Here is an 8,527-nt window from a genome sequence, read left to right on the forward strand (position 1 = left end):
TGCGCCGCGCCATGCGTAGGAAAGTACAGCCAGAGATCGGTGGGTCTGGGTGCCAGACTGTGTGGGAAACAGACTCCCCAAGTTGCTTTAAAAAAAATTCACGCCTGAGTGGGTTTGCGACTTGGGCTATGTCGTGAATATTGGCGTCAATATTGGCGTAAATATTTGCGACGTGTAGCCCATGTCGTGAATATTGGCGTCAATATTGGCGTCAATATTTGCGACATAGGGCCCATGTCGTGAATATTGCCGTCAATATTGGCGTCAATATTTGCGACATAGGGCCCATGTCGTGAATATTGGCGTCAATATTGGCGTCAATATTTGCGACATAGGGCCCATGTCGTGAATATTGCCGTCAATATTGGCGTCAATATTTGCGACATAGGGCCCATGTCGTGAATATTGGCGTCAATATTGGCGTCAATATTTGCGACATTTGACCCATGTTGTGAATATTGGCGTCAATATTGGCGTCAATATTTGCGACTTTGGGCCAAGTCGTGAATATTGGCGTCAATATTGGCGTCAATATTTGCGACTTTGGGCCAAGTCGTGAATATTGGCGTCAATATTGGCGTCAATATTTGCAACTTGGGGTAAAAGTCGCAAATATTGGCGTCAATATTGGCGTCAATATATATTTGCGATGTCCCTTTAAAGCCACCATAGACTCATGCTTGCGTTCTGATTAAATCCAAAGACGCATTTTCTTAATCAGCTGAGGCAACTGACATCATTTGAATTCATATTCGAAACAGACATTCAGCGCCAAGTTGCAGAGTTATTTTTCAAGTGTAAAATACAAACAAGCAACAATTATTAAAGCTCATAATTATTTACCAATAGACCCTATTGATTTTTGTTTCCATCTCAGATTTCCCCTCAAGGACAAAAAGAGGATGAGCATTTGGTTGCACAGAGTAAAGAGGAAACTACCAAATGGCAAACCTTGGCACCCAACTGAACATGACATGTTATGCAGCGACCATTTTTCTGCCGAGTGCTTTGAGGTTCGATGGGGTAAAACATATCTTCGCGATAACGCCTCGCCATCATTGTTTGAGGACTACCCAAGTCATTTAAAGCATGTAAGATCAACACAAAGCCAAGAACTAAAAGTTGAATTTTTACTATATTTGTTTCATTATAGTAAAACGGATGTTGAGTTGCTTTTAAAATATGATTGTTGTGAAACTATACTGATACTTTATCATACGTGTATTTTGTTACAAGCGGTCGTAAAACAAACAATTGCAAGATTCAAACATGCATCGTCAATAGAAAAAGGTATGCTATATAGTGTATATCAGAGCTTACCAAACAACATGTTTTAAGCTCACCGCTCTTATTAATCTTGCAATAATTTCCCCTTTAAATATAGAGCAAATGTGATCTCTTCGAAGATGGCCTTAAGCCCCCGAAGAAGAGTACAAGGCCAGTCGTCAAAGACGAAACTTCACTTGCCCCCTCACCACCAAAAGCAAGTAATCTGAGCGACCACGACTATTCACGGCCAACAGAAATGGATCTACCACAAAGTGTGGTAGACCAAATCGCAAGTCTAAAAAAAGATTCAAAAGAGCTCAAACGTACAAATAGCCGCTTGTCCAAGAAGCTCACAACAGTAAAACAAGTTGTGCTTTCTTTGAAGAAAGAAAGCCTCGTCACAAGCGACAGGGCCGAGACGATGGAGTCGAATTTCTCTAATTTGCAGTTGGAATTCCTTGATAAGAGGCACGACTCGTTAGGAGATAACCAAAGCTACAGCGATGAGATGAAAAAGTTCTCCCTGTATCTGTACTACTGCTCCCTCAAAGCATATGAGTTCATCAGGAAAAAGATCAAGTTGCCTTCAGTACGCACTGTGAGGAGATGGCTGGCTACAATATCCTGCTACCCTGGTTTTACAAAGGAGGCATTGGATGCCATTAGAGAAAAACATGCATCTTCAGAGCACGAAACCCTTGTTTGTCTCATGGTGGATGGAATGAGCATCCGGAAGCAGGTGGAATTTGACGGGTCTTGTTACGTAGGGTACGTTAAATTAAGTCTTTACAAAAATGCCACTTTGTTAAAATGGATTTTTTTAGTTTGATTAGTGCTGCTAATGTTTTTTTACATTTCTTTCCCTTTAAAAAACAGATACGAAAATCTCGGCTTTGGAAACATCAGCTGTTGTCCTGCTACTGAGTGCATAGTTCTGATGGCAGTTGGAATGAATGACAATTGGAAACTTCCAATTGGATACTTTCCTGTAGCAAAAATGTGCGCTGAGACACAGATGCGACTGATTACAGAGGCCTTGGTTCTGCTGTGGGATATTGGAGTAACAGTAGTTTCATTAACTGGTAAGTTTGCTAATACTTCATTATAAATCAACCAAGGAGTACTGTGGAATTGTTACAGTTTTGATATACCAACATCTCGTTGTCCACAGGTGACGGATTGAGTGCGAACCTTGCAACAGCAAAGCTCCTTGGAGTGGTCTTAGACCCCCCTCATAGTATGCAAACGTGGTTTCCACATCCATGTAATCCGCTGGAGAAAGTAATAATGGTACATACTCGATGCCTGCCATATGCTCAAACTCATGCGCAACTTACTTGGTTCTTGGAAAGTCCTCTTGGATGGAGAAGCCAACTCATATGGTGAGCTAAATCTTCTAACTTATTTTTGTTTTAATCTACATTCCCTGTACTACCAAAAAGGAAGAAATAAACACTTAAATAAATTAATGAATTAATCAATAATAAACACAAAATGCAAAAACAGAAATAAAATTCAAAATAATTAAAATAAACTAATAAACAAAAAATAAATCGCACATTATTTTGTAAATTTAGTGTGTTGGCAGTTCATTGAAAACCTTCATCAAACCCAAGATGCAGAAGGGCTCCGAGCAGCAAACAAGCTTCGTTCAGCACACATACAATGGCAAAAGCAGAAGATGAAAGTATCATTGGCCGCACAGACGATCAGCAACTCGGTGGCAACAAGTTTAGAGTTTCTGAGAGATCTGGGTCAACCAATGTTTCGAGGCTGCGAGGCAACTACAAAGTTCCTTCGAACTATTGACAGGTATATGATCTAGTTCTTGTTGTTATGGAAAACTAAAACGTGCTTCCTTATAATTTTATATTTCGATCCGCTCTGTGTAATCTTACATTATTGTATACTTTCAGATTGTTTGATATCTGTAATTCAAGAAATCCGTCTGCAAAAGGTTTCAAGGAACCCCTTAAGCTCTCCAACTTGGCGTCATGGCGACCATTCATGGAGAGGGCTAGGCTGTACCTGATGAACTTGAGGGACATCAAGGGTATTCCCGTCATCGATACACGAAAGAAGACGGCACTGGTCGGCTTTATTGCCGATATTCAGTCCATCGATGGTATCTTTCAAGACCTATGTGAGGGTCCACAGCCCAAACTGAAGTACGTCATATTAAGCATTACAAAAATATATATATATTTATTATTTGTAATAATATTTAGATTTGTGTATCTCGTAACATTCCATTGATGTAAAAGTATAGATTCTGGCGACAATGGAAAGTATATGGAAATGTAGCTATATCTGGCATGTTTTACAATGTACGGTTTCCAGGTATTTGTTGACTTACAAGTTGAGCCAAGACCACCTGGAGCTCTTCTTCGGTGCTATCAGGGGTAGAGGAGGGCACAACAATAACCCATCTGTTGCCCAGTTCAGGTGTATGTAAACCATGTTAAACTAGAAATGACGAATATTTCGTAAAGGGGATGTAAAGTGTATGTTATGCATATTATTGGCACTCTTGAATTGTATTATATTAATTGGATCTGCTTAAATTCTGTCACATAGACGAGCGTACCGCCCGACAGCTCCTGTTGTGCCACATCAATCCGCCGCCATCAAACACAAACTCAACGGTACAGGATGACACGACCCTATACTGTCCCTAACCCCACCTACAGATGTCATCACGACCACACCTGGAGTACCTCCTGAACTCAGTGAGTTTAATTGCAATGTAGTTGCATATATAGCTGGATTCGTGATAAGAAAAATCGTCAAATCAATCAATCCATGCACCGAATGCATGGAGGCGCTAGTAAAACTTCCTCCAATTCCTCATCACTACGACAGGCATCTTCATCTAATCCAACTACGAGATAACGGGGGGTTGATATACCCATCTGATGACGCCATGGCCGTTTGTAAAGCTTCGGAGAGAGTGTTCCGTATGTATAATGGTACCACCACACCGTCACCTATGGCCAACCTTATGGAGACCATGGTAGGAAGAGCAGCCCAAGATATGATTAAGAGTGGTGTGTTTTCGTCACCACAGCACACCCTTGATCCAACTAATTCTTTCCTCCACGATCCATCACATGGAGAGAGCCTGTAACCAGCATCGCTCGCCAGTATCTTCGAGTCAGGGCGTATGACTTCGGGAAAAAAACAACAGAGAAACTTCAAGGCCAGAAAGTATACGAAGCGTGTATTCCAAGTTGGTTTTGTTCAAAGGGCAATAAAACTACAAAGGACATGACTGGTTTCAGACGATTGGTGATTTTTACAAAATATTGTAGTCAACATTTAAAAGACTATTAGGACGCCAGTTGTTTAAAGGCAGTGCACACTTGGTAATTACTCAAAATAATGTTTAGCATGAAACCTCACTTGGTAACGAGTAATGGGGAGAGGTTGATAGTATAACACATTTTGAGAAACGGTTCTTTCTGAAGTGACGTAGTTTTCGAAAAAGAAGTAACTTTCCACGAATTTGATTTCGAGACCTCAAGTTTAGAATTTGAGGTCTCGAAATCAAGCATCTGAAAGCGCACAACTTCGTGTGACGAGGGTATTTTTTATTTCATTCATATCCCGCAACTTCGACGACCAATTGAGCTCAAATTTTCACAGCTTTGTTATTTTATCCATATGTTTAGATACACCAAGTGAGATGACTGGTCTTTGACAATTACCAATAGTGTCCTGTCTTTAAATCATGACGGGTCCTCAACTTCTTTTAAGTTTGACCAGAGCGGACCTCATAGAATTGCTTAAAAATAATCATTGTATAATTCCAAGATGTCATTATGTACCAAAATATTTGGTAAAATTCTACCGTGAGGCCGTTTTTACATAGACTTTTGTTTTCGTTCATTTGAAAGAGAGCATGTTTTATCTCTTCTTCGGGGATTTTGTTGTTATCCGAATCTTCAAGGATACCTTCAGGAATTGCTTAAGCTTCAATGTTCGACACAATTTCATCTAAATGGGTTTTGGATAAATACTCTGAATTGTACAGGTTACTTTAGAACTCAGTAGCAACATCGATCATTATTCAATCATTTATTTATTTTTTTGTTTATTTATTTATTTAATTATTTTGTCATCATTTAATTTCATTTTGTTTATCTTTATTATTGTTTTAAACTGTTCTTTTTTATCAATATTTTGTGCCGTTCTTTATTGGGAATTTCATATCTTTCGATAATGACGAGTTCGTTGAAGCATCTCTAATCTATCTTGTTTCAGCTGTCATGTCTTATGTTCGTCTGTTCTTTTGTTTGCGTGTCTGTCTGTCTGTTTGTGTTTTCTGTGTTTGTCTGTGTGTCTTTTTTTTACAAGGTTCTACTTATCAAAACAGTCACATACTCTTATCTTATCATTACATTTATCCTGCTTAGGTCTTCATTGCTTTACTCAAGCTTCATCTTGTCGACCCTTTCACAGAAGTATGGAAATAAAATGTGTGTCTGAATGGAACTGAATTAATTGAATTTAAAAACTTTACTGCTTAATTGGTTAGTTTGAACTGCATTGTAGCTACCCACAAACATGTTAAGTCAATGTTAAGACGATCGTTTAATATGTACACTACTTGTTAGTAACACGAAACTGGCATTGTCAATTATTTTTATTCTGCGCGTTGCCGTCAGCACGTGACATTTTACCGCGTCCATGGCGAACCAAAATTGTTTCTACACAGGCAATGGCGCGTGTGTACGCGCGGCCGATCTAGTTATTTTAATTCTATATCTATGGACGCACATGACGCTCGCAGTTTGTACGCTCATAAACTCGGATTGTGCGTTTACATTTGCTGCATTTTTTTGTTCGATGACACAAATAAAAGAACAAACGCACTATCATGCAAATAGCCGTACAATTGCCGTACAAAATTTCAAGCTTTGTATTGGTTTGTACATAAACATGGATGCGCCCACACGGCTTCAAAACCTTACTGCGTGTATAACGCGGGGTGTTAGCTCTCTAGTCAATATATATAGCTCTATGGTTTAAACCAATACAAAGCTTGAAATTGTGTACGGCAATTGTACGGCTATTTGCATGATAGTGCGTTTGTTCTTTTATTTGTGTCATCGAACAAAAAAATGCAGCAAATGTAAACGCACAATCCGAGTTGATGAGCGTACAAACTGCGAGCGTCATGTGCATCATGTTTAAAAGGCGCGTATACTTTTTTTAGTACGTCAACCAAGTCGAACTTACAGTTTTCAAGGCGCGGAAGTACGCAAATGGACAGTCGCGTATGTAAGCGCCCACGCCGAATGTAAAAAAAAATCACGGCAATGTGTGTTCTCCTAAAATTAAGATCGTTCTGTAATCACACAACACATCAAACATGTCTGCGCCCAGGGTGGCTTCAAAACGCAGAGCAAGTTAGCGCTCTAGTCAATATATATAGCTCTATGGTTTAAACAGTTCCAGGTAGAATATGAAATCATCTATCCATACATACTAATTGGGGACTGTTGCCGACGTTCACAACAGAAACATTTGCCGTGTTTCTGTGACTTGTTTTCTCCGTTTTGGAAGCCATTTTTCACGTACAAATTTCTCTTTTTAAAAATTGAGTTGCACCGATTGTTTTTATACATAACGACAGATATGCTCTTCGTTTCAATTTACTGGTACATTATTTTGTTTGAGACTTTTCAGAAAAGGCTGAAAATGACCGAATTCCAGAAGCCCTTTTGACTAATTAGTATTCAAACCGAGGTCACGAAAAAACGCTGCATATCCCTGCAGATAAATAACAATGGGGATTAGTGTTCTGCAGGTAGACTGAGTGGGTTCAAACTCTCCAATCCAGTCTGAGCTATACAAAGTACAGGCCTGTACCATCTAGCCTCTACAGTCATCATTACCAGCCGACCGTTGAAGTCTCATCGTCTGTCGAGTAATCCAATTACGGAGTGGTCTAAACATAGAGCAACCTGCTTATTCATTCCTGGATCTGACCCTCCACTGCATGGACATTATATATCTATGGATATATCTCTTGACCCAGGTCCCATCCAACAACCTGAGCGACTATTAGAAAGACCTCAGAACTCATATATTTTACATCATTCAATGGGTTTACTCAACACCAGAAGTATTGGCCGAGCCAACTTTCAGTGACAAGAACTATATCCAAGTCATTGGACATAATGAACAGATCAAAAACGGAAAGTTTGTAAACAATACTTCCCTCAATCAACGATCATGAAATTGTGCCTCAAAACTTTAACATCTTTCGTCGTGACAGAAACCGTAACGGTGGAGTCTTTATAGCCGCAACACCTTCTCTTTCACCCAAAACTGTTGCAATATTCCAACATGAATCGTTGGAAATCATCTGGATTGAAATACCTATCAGCGGGGAAAAACTTTTATTCGGATGCTGCTATAGACCACCTATAGCGCATCTGCTCAATGGCATGACCTTTTTTCAGGAGTGTCTCAACTCTGTTTTGGTTATTAGCCAAAATTACCTGGCTTTCTACATCTGCGGTGATTTTAACATTTCTTTTACTTCTGATGAACCTCTTCTGGGACAGTCAAAAGTCTTACAGAATAGCTTGACAGCATTTGACATGGATCAGCTCATTAACTTTATCACTCGACCCAGCCCAAACCTGTACCCTCAGACGGAACTACAATCGATCTGGTTTTTACCAATCGACGATGAACTTTGAAGGTTTGATGACCTGTCTCTCGAACACTCATTGGGACTTGTGTTTTAATGATTTAAATGGTAAAGGAACACGCCTTGGATCGGACGAGTTGGTCTATAAAAAGCGTTTGAAACCGTTTGTTATAAAATGCTTGTGGTTGGAAAGATGGTTTAAAAGTAGAATACAATGATCCACACAATTGCCTCGAAATTGCGTGGTTTTCCTTTTACTTTGCGTACTAACACGGTCGGCCATTTATGGGAGTCAAAAATTTGACTCCCATATGGCCGACCGTGTTATAGTCGACGAGGTAAAAGGAAAACCGTGCAATTTCGAGGCATGTTTGTGTGGATCATTATGTTCTACTTTTACAACATCTTTCTACCCATATGCATTTTATAACAGATTGTTACAAACGCTTTTCAAAGACCAACTCGATCCAAGGCAACGTGTTCCTTTAATGAATCTTGGAATAGCTAATTGTGATTTGTTTTTAGCTGCTTTCAGAGATAATGTCCCCATCATCACACTTAAAGGAAAAAACGCTCCCCTTGGAACTCTGATGA

Source organism: Asterias rubens, chromosome 19 (genome assembly GCF_902459465.1).
Source record: "Asterias rubens chromosome 19, eAstRub1.3, whole genome shotgun sequence".
Classification (NCBI taxonomy): Eukaryota; Metazoa; Echinodermata; class Asteroidea; order Forcipulatida; family Asteriidae; genus Asterias; species Asterias rubens.